The following is a 16,149-nucleotide window of genomic DNA, read 5'->3' on the forward strand; positions in this document are numbered from 1 at the left end:
CATTTTGATTTTTAAGCAATTCGCTTCATCTTTAGTTTAATCCGGATTAAGAGGCAGCGCTATAATCTGGATTATATTTTTGTTTCTCCTATTGACTTGTTTTTGGTGCCAAATTGCTCCAGCAGACCTTAGCACTGTAGGTAAGTGCTTTTTTCTCCCTTTTTGTTTGCAATAAAGCTGTATTTGAACCTTTGATCTGTGTCTGGCGTGGTTTAAGGCTTCTGGGTTCTGACAACAATGGAGTGCCCCTCCTTTGAAGGTCTTTGGTTACCCACCTCTCAACAATGCTTTAACTGTGGATGCCTTTACTTCAGTAGTTCTCAACCTGTGGGTCCCCAGATGTTTTAGCCTTCAACTTCCAGAAATCCTAACAGCTGGTAAACTGGCTGGGATTTCTGGGAGTTGTAGACCAAAACACCTGGGGACCCACAGGTTGGGAACCATTGCTTTACTGGAAGAAGCTAGATTACATTGTCCTTGAGCTTCCTTCTAACTTCATAATTATATAATTCAACTTCCTGCATTTTTCACCGTTCATCAACATGTGGCCACCACTTCAAATACTACAAGTAAATAATTTATTGTTCTGAGCTAGAAGTAATTCTCGATTTCTAAGACTCCCCAAGAGTTAGTTGGATTCATAAATTGGTTCCTTCGCTGGTATAAGACAAGTTTTATTGTAGACACATTGAAGCAACAGGTGTTGTACAGCAAAGGAAGGCATCCCAGCCTCCTCTTACAGCAAGGGAAAGAACTGAGATACTGAACAATAAATTCTACTCAAACTATCCCAGGGCCAAAACATTAGGCTGAATAATTGGAGCCTAAGGTGAGGATGAGGCAACAGGAAGATGGAGTAATATAAGACAAAGCAAACATAGGAGATGATCTGAATCAACACAACCCACATCCCAGCCTAACAGACATAAGAGCAAAACAAACAAGTCACTAAGAGCAATGTTATTTCCTTGGTCTATCCCACCTACCAATATGCTCCTGAACAGCCAAACTATCGAGCAAAAGATATGGTATGATTCTATGGTATTGTCAGGAGTCAATTTCTGATGGCGTGAAGACATCATAAATTCCCTCTGTGACATCCTGACTGGATCATCCTGGCTGCCTCAGTTTTCTCTCTTTGACATTTTGAAGCCAGCAGAGGGCACTGGAAACTTTGTGAAGCAACAAGCTCTAATGGGGAAACTGAGAGGAGGGGGGAGGTGGGCAGGAAGGGTGTATAAAAGGAAGTGGTGGTGGGAAAAAGTCAGTAGTGTCTTTCTTTGCTGCAGAGAAACAAGCAATATATATTCATTTCCAAGCAAAACCGGCCTGTGAGTGATTATTTAATATTGCTATAAAAATCTACAGTCTTACAGGTATGATTTTTATGGTATGATTCTAGAAAGCTGTTAATATTTCACCATGATTCTTAGATCCCTTTTGCCTAGTAGAAAGGACAATCTGTATGTATCATAAGCATTAGTCCAGCTGGCATATTTCAGCTGTAATTATATGAATGATTTTTCTAGAAGCTTGTCCCACCGTTTTAAAGTGCTTCATATATGAAACACTAAAATGTATGATGCCAATTTGACCAAATCTTCAGCTGAACACAGGAATGCAGTCAAAGAGCATTCTACTACCTTTCACTTTTCTTGTACTCAAGGAGAAAAGACTACTAGAGATATATCTCCCTCCCCTGCACCCACCAGAAAGGTCTTCAGAGAGGAAAAATAACCATGGGAGAAATGTGTGAAAACGGGAGAAATATTGGGGTATGGTGGCAATGCCAGGCAGAGCGGGAAAGTCAACAAGCTCCACTTTTACATGTAGGTGTTTTTTATATATATTTGTACATGTGGAACATTAATACACAGTCCAGAACAGCACTTCCAAATGACAGGCATAAGTCAGTAATCTTCTCCAGCAGTTTGAACCATCACATGAGTACATCATATGCTTCAAGTGTGGAACTACTGCTGATCTTTTGTTGTGCTCTCTGTGGAAGGAATACAAAGAAGTAAGTAAACAAGCAAGCAAAAATAGGCCAGTGTTAAACTATATGACTAGTATTAGCAGGCCCGTAGCCAGGATTTCGTTTCGGGGGGGGCTAAAAAATTTTCAGGGGGGGTTTCGGGGGGGCTGAGTTTTGGGGGGGGGGCTGAGTCTGAGTGAAAGAGGGTCTAGCCTAGCAAACCTTTTGTATCATTACCCCAATACCCCCATACATATGGGATATATTGAGAATGGTGATCAAATCATGATATTAATAAACATAACAGTTTAAATAATGCACCAGTAAGGCCTTTTCGCGAACCACCATGAGAATTTCGGGGGGGGGGGGGCTGAAGCCCCCCGAGCCCCCCCCCCCCCCCTGGCTACATGCCTGAGTATTAGTAAGACAGAGCAGCTGAGTGAGACAGAAACAGCCAACTGATTATTTATTTATTCCGTGACAAAAGCATTGCATAAATAAATACGTATAACACTGATAAAATAAAGGAAGCACAAGCAGCTAAATAATTTTAGACTGAATTATTCCTGTTTCCTATGCCTTTACTGGTACATGTTGGGAAAGCACAAAAAACTGAAAGCATACACCAAAAACATGCAACATTTTTGAATTTTGTTTCAGTAATGTGTTTCACACATTTGAGACTTTAATGGAAACCCAATTACATCTACTATTGTAAATTAAAGTCCTCCAGCCCACCTCACCCAATTCCATTCCATCCCATGGCCAAATCAGCCAAGTACAAAAAGACAAACACAAAGTTCTAGTTAAAATAATATTTGGACTGAACAGGTATCTACATGTCCATCTATTCCCATAAGATAGAGAGGCTTTGCCCAATCTGAGCTATGGCAGCATTTTCTGCTCTTTCATTTATGGCCCCTCAAGAGGCAAGCACAGCACAGGCACTGCCTTCTATCCCAATTGATAAGTAATGTCATCAACAGTAACAACAGTAACAATGGGCCTGAGGGTTATGCAGAGTTGGTTGTCCTAAACAGCATCCTTGTTGTTGTTCGTTCATTCAGTTGTTTCCGACTCTTTGTGACTTCATGGACCAGTCCACGCCAGAGCTCTCTGTTGGCAGTCACCACCCCCAGTTCCTTCAAGGTCAAGCCAGTCACTTCAAGGATACGATCCATCCATCTTGCCCTTGGTCAGCCCCTCTTCCTTTTTCCTTCCATTTTCCCCAGCATCATACTCTTTTCTAAGCTTTCCTTTCCTCTCATGATGTGGCCAGAGCACTTCATCTTTGCCTCTAATATCCTTCCCTCCAATGAGCAGTCAGGCTTTATTTAGTATAGACTGTTTGGATCTTCTCACTGTCCAAGGCATTCTCAGAACTTTCCTCCAACACCACAGTTCAAATGTTGCAGTTGAGTCTGCTGGCAATGTTACAACTGATAGTAGAAGTAGCAGAGGAGGGAAGAGAGGTGCTCAGGTGTTGTATGAAGAGCAACAAAGAAAGAAAATTAGGGAAATATTCATGTCACCTACAGACGAAGACTCTTTCGAAGGCTTCTCAGAAAGTGAAATGGAGGAGGGAGATGGCAGTAGAGGAGTTAAAAGGACTACTTGTGAGCAAGAGTCAGACGAGGAGTGTCAGAGGAAACGGATCTGTGACATACTTACTGCTCCCACTGAGGAGAAGGATTTTATGGGCTTTACTGGAAGTAATAGGTCTGGGAGTAGTGCAGATGAAGGGGAATTTTTGGATTGGACTCAAGTACAAGAAGTCAGAAATGTGTGTATGCAACCCACGTCCAGTGATACTTTTGAAGGGTTTTCTGGGGATTGGCAATCTGGTGATACTGTAAGTTCATGGGGAGACTTAAGTCTGGATAAGAGATGGAAAAGTTGGAGGGACGGGCGTTGGCACTCAGCTGTAGAGGCTAAAGCAGCTGACAGCGATGAGGAGAGGGTGGAGGACAGCTCCTCAACAGATGAGTTGTAAGATAAATGAAGGCACTGGAGCAATTGAACTTTGCAGTAGGCAAAGCGTTGGATTTGTGCCTTGGTTTCTGTCGCTGCCGTTTCTGTTGTTGGGCTTGGGTCCTGGATCTGCAGGTTGCTGAATCATCTGGCTTGAATCCCCGTGAGTGCTGACTTCCCCCTTCCTTGATTTCGGATTGCTTTTGACAATGACTACGCTGGCTTCTTGGATTTTGGAACCTCGCAACTTTGGACTTGGCTTTCTTTGACGTTGGACTGTTTCTGACTACGGCTTTTGCCACATGGACTTTTATTAGCTTGTACTCTACCTGCTACATTGTTTTGGAAGCTATGCTGTTTTATCCAGATTATATATCTGTTTAATCTGGATTATATCTCTGCTTAATCTGGATTATTTGCCAAGTTTGTTTTTCAAGATGATTTTTGCTGCTGCTTTTGAGTTTTGACCAGAGGCACTGAAGTGTCTCTGAGTCCTTTTTTTGCCTTAATAAACTGTTGTTTTGAGTTTACCCCGTGTCTGGCTCCTTAAAGGCACCTGGGTTCCAACATCAAAAGCATCTATCTTCCTTCGCTCAGCCTTCCCTATAGTCCACCTCTCACATCTGTAGGTGACTATGGGGAATACCATTGCTTTAACTGTGTGGATCTTTGTTGCCAGTGTGATGTCTCTACTCTTCACTATTTTATTGAGATTGGTCATTGCTCTCCTCCCAAGAATTAAGCATCTTCTGATTTCTTGGCTGCAGTCTGCGTCTGCATTAATCTTTGCACCTAGAAATACAAAGTATGTCACTGCCTCTACGTTTTCTCCCAAACCACCTGGTCAACATTGTGTAGTTACAGCCATGGTGGGGTAGCTGCAGAGTGAATAAAGGAACCAAAGTACACCTCCTTTGTATGGATCGTTGGAGCTGAATTGTTGGAGAGGTGGAGGAGTTGGAGGAATTTGCTGGAAGGAGTTTGAAGTTACACAAGGTTTGTTTCTCAAAGAGAACATTTGGACTCTGTATGTATATATGTTCTTTTATAAACTCTGCAAAAGACAACGACTGAGTTTGTTCCTTGGGCAAAGGCAAAAAGCTTCCGCGTCGGTGAGTGTTTCTCCATTCATCTTCATTGTGACACGGCCAACAGTTTGTGCCACAGGACCACCACAGGTGATTGCCTAAGCCAGCCATGTTATAACTGCCTTGGCCACATGGTCCCCTTGGAAGCCAGAAGAGCAAAAGGAAGCTGGCAGTCCCCTTCGTTCAATGCAATTGCATCCCACCTTTTTCCTCTTGCTGTTTTTACCACTACATTTTTCACCTTTGCTGTTAAAGAGCCTGGCCAAAGTAAAACGAGCATAACACTTGTCTAGAATTTTCCTTTTTTAAAAATAGGGCATCTGATTCATCATTTTCCTTTTATGCTACAAGGTAGGAACACTCTTAAGCAAATCAGGGCCACAAAAGTGGGGGGGGGGGGGGGGAGGGATATTCTTCAAGCTACCCAAAGGTGGTTCAGAACTGTTTGTGAAATGTTTATAGAGCTGCTACTTAGTGTTGACTATGGCCTTCCACATTTGCTAATTTAACTTTGGCAGAAGTGATTATTCTTGGGTCTAATTGATACAGTCTCTCTATGAACCTTTAGGCCCTCCATACATTTCAGAACTGTTTCTGAAATGTTAATCAAGACTAACCTCAACCCATCCTTACCTGTGCTGCAGGGAGCATTATATTCTGCAATTGCGTTGTCTTCTACATGAGAGAGAAAGAAAGAGGCATTGAAAGCAAGAGAGAGAGGGAGAGAGAGGGGGGGGGGAAACAGTATGTGAGATAAAAATGAAACTGCACTACCACTTTCTTTCCAAGCTGTCAACATTCATCCCTCTTGATCAATCCTGGTGGCTGAGTGCACCAACCAACCATATTGAGGAGAAAGTAAATTTACAGAACACTTTCCCCTGAGAATATTATTTTAATAGTTTATAATACTAAGAGATTCATTTAAAAAAAAACTTAGCTTTAAATCTTTGCTTTATCGTATTTTTGTCAAATGTTTATAGAGCTGCTACGTAGTGTTGACTATGGCCATTAGACATTTGCTAATTTAACTTTGGCAGAAGTGATTATTCATGGGTCTAATTGATACAGTCTCTCTATGAACCTTTAGGCCCTCCATACAGTCACACCAGAAGATGTAGAGCAATGGTTCTCAACCAGCTGTTAGGATTTCTGGGAGTTGAAGGCCAAAACATCTGGGGAACCACAGGTTGAGAACCACTGATGTAGAGGTTCCTTGAGAGGTGTTTCCTCTGGTTTAAAAAATAACATTTTTCCCAAATTTGTGGCTTTTCCACTTTTACCGGGGGTTCTGTGTGGCTACAAATACAGTTCATGATAAGAAATTATAGGCACTGCAGGAGCATCAGATGCTTACCTGGCTGATAATAATCATAAACTTTCACTGTTGCTGGCTTGAGACCTGACACTTCATTTTCCTGTTTCATAGTGAAGTTGTACCTTTGGACATTACTATCCAGCTGGAGGGGAGACAGGGAAACAAAAACTTCACAAGGTTGCATTGGTATGTTAGACAACAACACAAAGTTACATTTCTTTCTGTATTTGGTGAGAATACAGAAAGAAATGTAACTTTAGGATTCCCTGGAACGCAAAGTTACGTTTCCTTCCGTATTTGGTGAGAATACAGAAAGAAATGTAACTTTAGGATTCCCTGGAACGCAAAGTTACGTTTCCTTCCGTATTTGGTGAGAATACAGAAAGAAATGTAACTTTAGGATTCCCTGGAACGCAAAGTTACGTTTCCTTCCGTATTTGGTGAGAATACAGAAAGAAATGTAACTTTAGGAGTCCCTGGAACGCAAAGTTACATTTCTTTCTGTATTTGGTGAGAATACAGAAAAAAATGTAACTTTAGGATTCCCTGGCACACAAAGTTACATTTCCTTCTGTATTTGGTGAGAATACAGAAAGAAATGTAACTTTAGGATTCCCTGGAACGCTTCTAGCTGGATGATAAGAAGTTATTTTTTTTAAAGAAAAAGAAAAAGTGGACAGAAGATTCGCTGCTAGAAGAATAATAATGTTAGATCCAATGCCACCTTTTACTGAGTCCCACATGAATCATCACCTTGAATAATAACCAAAACCTCCCCTTTGATTAGAGATCTGCAGAACTCTCACCTGATCCAGGTAGAGGATGATCTTGTCATTTTCAAATTCCACTTTTTTAGCAAGGGGCAGGTTTAGCAGCTGTCAGAAAAACAGGGAAGAAAAGGTGCACTTAATAAACTCCACAGTGGGCACAGTTATCAGTAGTCTAAATGAGAACTTCGTAAGATGTTTTGATTCATGAGAGAAACACCCACACACACATGTGAGAAAGGAAGACAGAGTCCCCTTCTACACTGACACATAAAATCCAGATTATCTGCTTTGAACTGGATTATATGGCAGTGTAGACTCAGATAATTCAGTTCAAAGCAGATATCTGATTTGATCATCTGGATTATATGAGAGTGTAGAAGGCCCCAGAGAGATGCGCATACTCCGGAATGAGAGAAAAAAGACAGAGAGAGAGCTGTGGAGAGTGTTGTGGAGGAGCAGAAATAAATGTGTGTGAAAGAGAGAGAAGAGAAAGCAGAGAGAAGCACACTTGGGAGAGTAATGGAGGCAACCCCAACATATAGTTATGATGATCCCATTTGGAATCCTGACCTATAGTTTAAGAAGCTGTAGTCTAAACAGTCAGTAGGAACCCAATGGGTTCGGGCACTATGCAAAGGACATCCCTTTAAGATAGACATGTCTGTGAGCAGCACTTTATGAATTGATATGGTTGATATGCAGAAGATGAATAAAATCAAATTATTATTTTAAAAGGAAACAGGTGGTCTAGGTATATCTTTGGAGTCCCTGGTGGCACAGTTGGTTAAAGCACTGAGCTGCTGAACTTGTTAACTGAAAGGTCGCAGGTTCGAGTGGCCTGAGCTCCCGCTTTCAGCCCCAGCTTCTGCCAACCTAGCAGTTCGAAAACATGCAAATGTGAGTAGATCAATAGGTAGATCAATCTGGCAGGAAGGTAACGGTGCTCCATGCAGTCATGCCAGCCACATGACCTTGGAGGTGTCTACAGACAAAACCAGCTCTTCGGCTTAGAAATGGAGATGAGCACTGCCCCCCAGACTCAGACACAACTAGACTTAATGTCAGGGGAAAACTTTACCTTTACTTATTCTAATAAAGAACATTAATTGGGGTGATGATGGTAAAAAATATCCAAACTATCTTACCATCTTCACAGTTTTCTTCACAGGAACATATCCAGATAACAGATTCACCTCTATAAGGGCCATATTACTTGTCTGTCGGTGTCCTGTGTAGCTAGAAAAAGCAAGGAAATATGGTATGTCCCAACAAAGACAGTGACTGGAAAAACTCTGGAAAAGACAGCGTTTCAACTTTCATCCATTGCTCCCTTTGTGGCTTTTGCTCTTCTGTCAAAAGTGAGAAGAGCAGGCAGAGAATAACAGCAAGTGCTCCAATGTCCCAAGAAGGACAATGCTTCACTGCTTTTCTGACCCCTCAACACACTGCCTCTCTTGCATTCTGCTTTATTTCTTTTGGAAATAGGGTTATTAAAAGGGGGGGGGGGGGGGAAGACAGGAGGAAAAGGAAATATTAAATTCTGGCAGGGATGCTTTGCAATGAATTCAGAAACAGCAGATCTCCATCATGTCTATGATTTAGGATAACAGTTTTTGTGGTGTGCTGTCGCACGCTGGGCCTGTACATAAGACTGTAGACAGGACATACATTCTGTGTGCCCAATGGGATGCCGGGGCTGCCTCAGGTTAAAGGCCTTTGGATTTCCTTAAACAGAGTCTTTAGATTGCTTAAAGGTTCAACAAAGTTCTTTATTATTGAAATCAAAAATGTACTTCAAGGCTTTCTTAATAGTCTATTGGCTCTCTCAATATTGTCCACAGGGAACAGGCACTATCTTCATAACTGTATTTTAACTAATGGGGAAATCCTTAACCTCTAATCGGGGCAGTCTGTCTTTGCCTCTGTTGGCGTGGAGCCCCTACACCAACTGCTTCTGGCTTCCGCGAGTGACCCTTACCAAGCAGAGCTTTGTAGACTTCCAGGGGAAAAGAAGGAGTTCAGGTTTCAGTGATGGCAGGGAATCCGGTGGGACCGGATTCCCTCAGCAAAGGAGCTGTAAGGCTGTAAAATCCTCAGCAAAAGAGCTGTGCTGCTGAGACTGCATCTCTCTGGCTAAGCTATGGGGCTGTATATCCCCGGCCAAGCTGTAGAGCCTTTTCTCCCCAGCCAAGCTGTGGGGTCTTTTCTCCCCGGCTAAGCTGTAGAAGACGAAGCTTTCTACAGGAGCGCCTGGCTTTATGTCCTGCATGAAAGGCTTCTATGTGTGGACTGGCCCAAAATGGCTCCTATACCCTCCAAAACCCAAAAAGGGGGTGGGACCAGGGAACCTAACGATAATTGACAGGTGGCTTCCCCTATGATTGCAGCCAAAAGAAGCCACCTATGTGCAGAGTCCCTGAAACTTAGGACTACAACAAACATTCAATGCAAAGCAAACAAAATTGGAACTCCTGGTACAGTTGTACCTGCACAGTGGGTGTGCATATGGATTCCACACCATCCATAACAACTAGGTCAGTTTCCTAGGAAGCTATCCCAAGAGCCTTCCTCAGAAGGCTAGTGCTTCTTAGCTGTGCAGACAGAGTAAACTAAACTAGTTCCAAATGGGGCTGAGTTTAAGCTGGCAAAAAGACACAGTCCAAAGCCATATAAGTGACGTCCCTACAACTGTGATTTCTGAATTCTTCAGAAAATATTCCAAGTGGACTATAGTACCTCACTTCTACGCCGAGAACAAATTGCTTTCTGGATTCTTCATTGCATTCCTCTGGTGATGTTTCTGCACTCAGAGCAAAGGCTTCAGGCTTTGGAGGTGGGCTGTTATATTGGAGAACAGTCTAGGTGAGAGAAGAAAACAACATGGATTTGGAGGACATGCTATTGCTGACATCTGTTGGGGGGGAAAAAGAGTATACCGGAAAGACTCTGTGATGGTCTGGCAAATGGTTGATCTGGAACTACTTCACAAACTAAACCACTGAGTTGCCAGTCTGTTTCCATCATTTGGATTGCTTTCTTGGAACAGAATGTTGCTTCTAACATTATATGAAGCTACCAGTTCTATACTTTATGACGCATGCCTGTTATTCCTCCAGACACTTCTAGTTTCAAATTCCATCATCCCTGACCACTAGGAGCCCCCGGTGGCACAGTGGGTTAAACCCCTGTGCCGGCAGGACTGAAGGTCACAGGTTCGAATCCAGGGAGAGTGCGGATGAGTTCCCTCTCATCTCCAGCTCCTCATGTGGGGACATAAGGGAAGCCTGCCACAAGGATGGTAAAAATATCAAAACATCCGGGTGTCCCTTGGGCAACATCCTTGCAGACAGCCAATTCTCTCACACCAGAAGCGACTCAAGTCACTCCAGACACACACACACACACACACACACACACAAACACTGACCACTGCCTTTGCTGGCTGAGTTTTGTAAGTTGGGCTCCATCCTATCTCCATGAGGGAAAGCTCATGTATAGGACCAGCAAATGCCTTTCTGCCCTTGAGGAAGGGTATACTGCAAGGCAGAAAACAGATTTTATACAAGCAAAGCATTGACATTGTGAGATTAGTGGGTCATCTAGTGCTTTTTTCACATTTGTGCTAGGGAAAATAGTTGGGGAGAGGTACCAAATGGGATGAGCTGGAGATTATTATTATAAATCCCCCCCCCCCCCCCCCAACACACAAATTTCCATTTCTACAAACAATGAGGTTGTGTTCCACACTGGGCATGCGTACTCAGCAGCAGAGCAGCATAGCACAAGGGCAGATGTCTTCGCTGTGTCTGGTTGTGATCCCCAGGTTGTGCCAGTCAGCTTTCATATGATCTTGTTTCTAGCACCCACTTTTTACTTGATTATATGGCAGTGTGTACTCAAATAATTCAGTTTAAAGCAGATATTGTGGATTATCTGCCTTGGGTTATATTTCTGAATGGAAGGGCACATTGTGAGACGAAAAATCCAGATCCCTTTTCTAGTGCTTTTCAGGATCTGGATTTTTCCTCTCACCATGTGCCTTTCCATTCAGAAATATAACCCAAGGCAGATAATCCACAATATCTGCTTTAAACTGAATTATTTGAGTACACACTGCCATATAATCAAGTAAAAAGTGGGTGCTAGAAACAATATCATATGAAAGCTGACTGGCACAACCTGGGGATCACAACCAGACACAGTGAAGACATCTGCCCTTGCGCTATGCTACTCTGCTGCTGAGTACGCATGCCCAGTGTGGAACACATCTCATCACACTAAAACAGTAGATGTGGCTCTTAATGAGACATGCCACATTATCACGGGGTGTCTGCACCCTACACCACTGGAGAAATTACACTGCTTAGCAGGTATTGCACCACCTGACATACGCCGGGAAGTAGCAGCCAATAGTGAAAGGACCAAGGCAGAGACATCTCGAGCTCATCCCATTTGGGTATCAGCCAGCACGTCAACAACTTAAATCTAGAAATAGTTTTCTAAGATCTACGGAGACACTCGCTGGAATACCTCAGCAAGCAAGAGTCCAAAAGTGGCAGGCTCAGACCCAGAACTTCAATCAATGGCTGATACCAAATGAGAGACTCCCCCCTGGGCACACAGAAGACTGGATGACTTGGAAGGCGCTGAACAGACTGTGCTCTGGCGCCACGAGATGCAGAGCCAACCTCAAGAAATGGGGCCACAAAGTGGAATCCACAACATGCGAGTATGGAGAAGAGCAAACCACTGACCACCTGCTGCAATGCACCCTGAGCCGTGCCACATGCACAATGGAGGACCTTCTTGCAGCAACACCAGAAGCACTCCAAGTGGCCAGATACTTGTCAAAGGACATTTAATCAACTACCAAACTCGCAAATTTTGTGTTTTGTCTGTTGTTTGTTTGTTTGTTTGTTTTGTTCTGTTAGAAATGTAATACAATTGACTGGTTGTCCTGACACAACAAATAAATAAATAAATAAATAAATAAATAAATAAAGCTAGTTCAATGTGCATTTTATATAGCTGTGTGGAAGGAGACACTCTCCCAAATCTCTGATTCACATCCAGTGGGTGAAAGGCCAGGCTCACTGGTAGCTTTATTCCTTGTCACCTAGAGTTTCCATGGCTTACCTGCACATATGCACATCCATTCCCCGACACCTCCACATGGTATTGACCCGGAACAGCTGGAAGAGAGGCTTGCTGTAGCACCAGCTGGTTCTTCTTGTCCACGTGGAATTCTTGCTGGAAACCCTTGTCAGATTTCACAACCACCCTGAGGTCTTCTATCTCACGATAAGTAATGGCTGCATACTTTGCCAAAGCCTGTGTGCTAAGCATAGTGATCTGGGGAGAGAGAAATAGAATTATTGGGCAGGGTAAATGTGCACAACTCCTCTTTGGGACTGTTACAAACAGTTGAGATCTCATCATTGAAACTATACAGGAGAAAACCTTGTCTGCCTATGGAGAGGAAGTTTAAACCCTGATTTTCCAGTCAGCTGGAAATCAGTGTTGACTATGGTAACAGATGGAATGAGTGTTAATAAACAAGAGAGAGGTAAGCATTTCTGCCAGAAAGTTTTTCTTTCCTGGGTTGAATTTATGGGGATATTTGCATATCGATCTATCAGTATTACTGCACTTCCACGTAACAGAAAATATGCTTTTTCAAGTGATGAAAAAACGGAGGACTTAAAAATTATATTTTTTTATTTATTTTTGCTGTTGTTGGGTGCAAAAATGCTAAGTATCATTCATGAAGCTACATGAATGATTATTGCTTTGAATAATCCACAAAACAGCAGCTTTTGTCTCTTTTATCTTATCTTTCAATGCCATTCTAGTCACAGAGCATTATGAGGATGACAGTTTTCTCAATTCCAACTAAATACCAACCTGTGTAAGCAATTTATTTATTATTTACAGTATTTATATTCCGCCCTTCTCACCCCGCAGGGGACTCAGGGCGGATTACAGTGTACACATATATGGCAAACATTCAATGCCAATTTTGACATACAACGTATACAGACATAAACAGAGGCTATTTAACTTTTTCTGGCCACCAGGGGAGCTGTCGCTTTCATCGTCCATCTGCGACACTGATGAAGTACTTCCGCATTCCCCGCATGCTTTTTTGCTGGAGTGCTTTGCTGGAGTCTTTTTTATGGCCTCATACATTAGTTAATTTAGCCTCCCTACACAAGGTGGTACCTAATTTTTCCTACTTGACAGATGCAACTGTCTTTCGGGTTGCAAAGGTCGACAACAGGCTATACAATTGGTTGGAAACCCACTCCAACCCGGGCTAGCTTCGAACTCATGATCTTTTGGTCAGAATGATCTTAATGCAGCTGGCACTCAGCCAGCTGCGCCACAAACCCGGTGCGATTAACAGATTTTCAGAAAGGTCCAGTTAACAGATTTTCCTTCGAAATATTTCCCACCATACTGTCACCTTTAGTCACAGGACATAGTCTAGACCAGGGGTCCTCAAACTATGGCCCGAGGGCCAGATACGGCCCCCCAAGGTCATCTACCCAGCCCTCGCTCAGGGTCAATCTATGTCTGAAATGACTTGAAAGCACACAAAACAACAACAATCCGATCTCATCAGCCAAAAGCAAGCCCACACTTCCCATTGAAATACTAATAAGTTTATATTTGTTAAAATTGTTCTTCATTTTAATTATTATAGTGTTTTTTTCCACTCCAAATAAGATATGTGCAGTGTGCATAGGAATTCATTCATGTTTTTTTTCAAATTATAATTCGGCCTACCAACAGTTTGAGGGACTGTGACCTGGCCCTCTGTTTAAAAAGTTTGAGAACTACTGGTCTAGACCATGAATCAAGCCTTTGTTGTTTACACAGCACTATGATTAATTGACATCGCAATCTCTCATGAAATCCTGGGATTTGCCATTTTGAGTGTTTAGAACTCTAAGACAGGGAGATCCTCTGGTGCCCTTCACCAAACTATAAACCCCAGGATCCTATGGCATACAATTCTATGCACTATAATTGACCAGGATGAAAGAGTCTGTGGGTTTTACCATCTCTTTGCACTCACCGGATTAGAACTTCTAGCACTATCTGCGTGCAATACATCTATATACCTGCAGCTACCGTCTTCTTACATGAAATAGATGTAAAGGTCCTCCAGATCAGTCGCTCGTCTGATCAGGGTATTGGGTGGCAACCTGTGCTGGACGGGGTTGCACTCCCCCTGAAGTCACAGGTCCGCAGTTTGGGGGTCCTCCTGGACTCAGCGCTGATGCTTGATGTGCAGGTGTCAGCGGTAGCCGGGAGGGCCTTCGCACAATTAAAACTTGTGCTCCAACTGCAATCATACCTCATGAAGTCAACTTGACCACAGTGGTCCATGCCTTAGTTATCTCTAGATTGCACTACTGCAATGCACTCTATGTGAGGCTACGCTTAAAGACGGCCCGGAAATTACAACTTGTCCAATGCTCAGTGGTCAGATTAATAATGGGGGCGAATTACGGGGAGTGGACAACCCTCCTGTTTAAGGAGCTCCACTGGCTGCCGTTCATTTTCCAGTCCCAATTCAAGGTACAGGTTATTACCTATAAAGCCCTAAACAGTTTGGGACCCGCCTACCTTCATGACCATATCACCCTCCATGAACCTGCCGGATCCCTCCAATCCTTGGAGGAGGCTCTCCTTTCACCTCTGCCATTATCACAGGCTAGCATTGGAACAAGGGAGAGAGCTTTCTCCTCTGTGGCCCCCCCGACTTTGGAACTCATTGCCTGGTGAGATTAGACGAGCCCTCACCTTAGAAACCTTCAAGAAGGATCTCAAAACATGGATTTTCCATTGTGCTTTTGGAGAGTAACCTTACAATCTTATATTGCTGCTCCCCCTCAAAGTTAGTTTCTATAATACACTTCCCCCTCCGGTATGAAGGTTCTTTTTTGACCCCATTTTGATGAGTTCTCCCGCACAAACAATCTGCTCCATTTCTATCTCACCCCGAATTTTTAGCCTTTAGTTTTAGCTTTAGTATTTTATTTTGTATATATGGCCCGCTCACCGTCACTGTAATTGTGAAGGGTTTTATTGTAATTTTGTACTGCTTACTGTATTTTTATGTTTTACTAGCTGTCCCCTGCCACGCGTTGCTGTGGCCCAGTCTGTGTATATGTATTTTGTGTGTATGTGTGTATATATATATATTTGTATATATGCATATATTTCTGTATATGTGTATTTATTATTATTTATTTATTTCAGTTACTTCTACCCTGCCCTTCTCACCCCCAAAGGGGGACTCAGGGCGGCTTACAAAGGAAGGCACAATTCGATGCCTATGTCAAAAATACATGCATACATAAAAACAATTAAACAGTTAACAGGTTAAAAACATCAATACATAACACAATAGTAAACAATCTCATGGTCAGTGTTCAGAGTTCCATAAATCCATTCCATTCCGTCAATTCCTGCCCATCATCAAGATCTTTCCTTTAGCTGCCAGAATGTCCAAAAGCCTGGTCCCACATCCAGGTCTTCAGTTTTTTCTGAATGAAAAAAGGGAAGTCGCTGATCTAATTTCCCCGGGGAGTGAGTTCCACAGGTGAGGGGCCACCACCGAGAAGGCCCTGCTCCTTGTCCCCGCCAGCCACACTTGTGATAAAGGCGGGGTCGAGAGCAGGGCCTCCCCAGCAGATCTAAGACTCCGAGGTGGGACGTAGAGGGAGATCCGTTCGGACAGATACACTGTATATGTGGTTTTGGCATGCGTTGTAATGTAATTTTTGTTTTTTCACTTTTGGAGTCTCTTCCGCTGTGTTTTTCAGTGTTTTTATGAGTGATGGTCCCTCATTGGCCTGATAGGTGTATTGTGTCCAAATTTGGTGTCAATTTGTCCAGTGGTTTTTCAGTTATGTTTATACCACAAACGAACATTACATTTTTATTTATATAGATGTATTTTATTTGCTGTTACTTTGTGTTTCGATTTTATTTTATTGTATTGCGTTGTTGGGC

The 16,149-nt window shown here is 42.8% G+C and overlaps 1 pseudogene; it reads right to left on the minus strand.

The window, feature by feature from the left end:
• Positions 1 to 658: 658 nt before the first annotated feature.
• LOC132767976 (alpha-2-macroglobulin-like protein 1) overlaps positions 659 to 16,149 on the minus strand; it is a 106,738-nt pseudogene continuing 91,247 nt past the window's right edge.

The sequence above is a fragment of the Anolis sagrei genome, chromosome 2 (genome assembly GCF_037176765.1).
Source record: "Anolis sagrei isolate rAnoSag1 chromosome 2, rAnoSag1.mat, whole genome shotgun sequence".
Lineage (NCBI taxonomy): Eukaryota > Metazoa > Chordata > Lepidosauria > Squamata > Dactyloidae > Anolis > Anolis sagrei.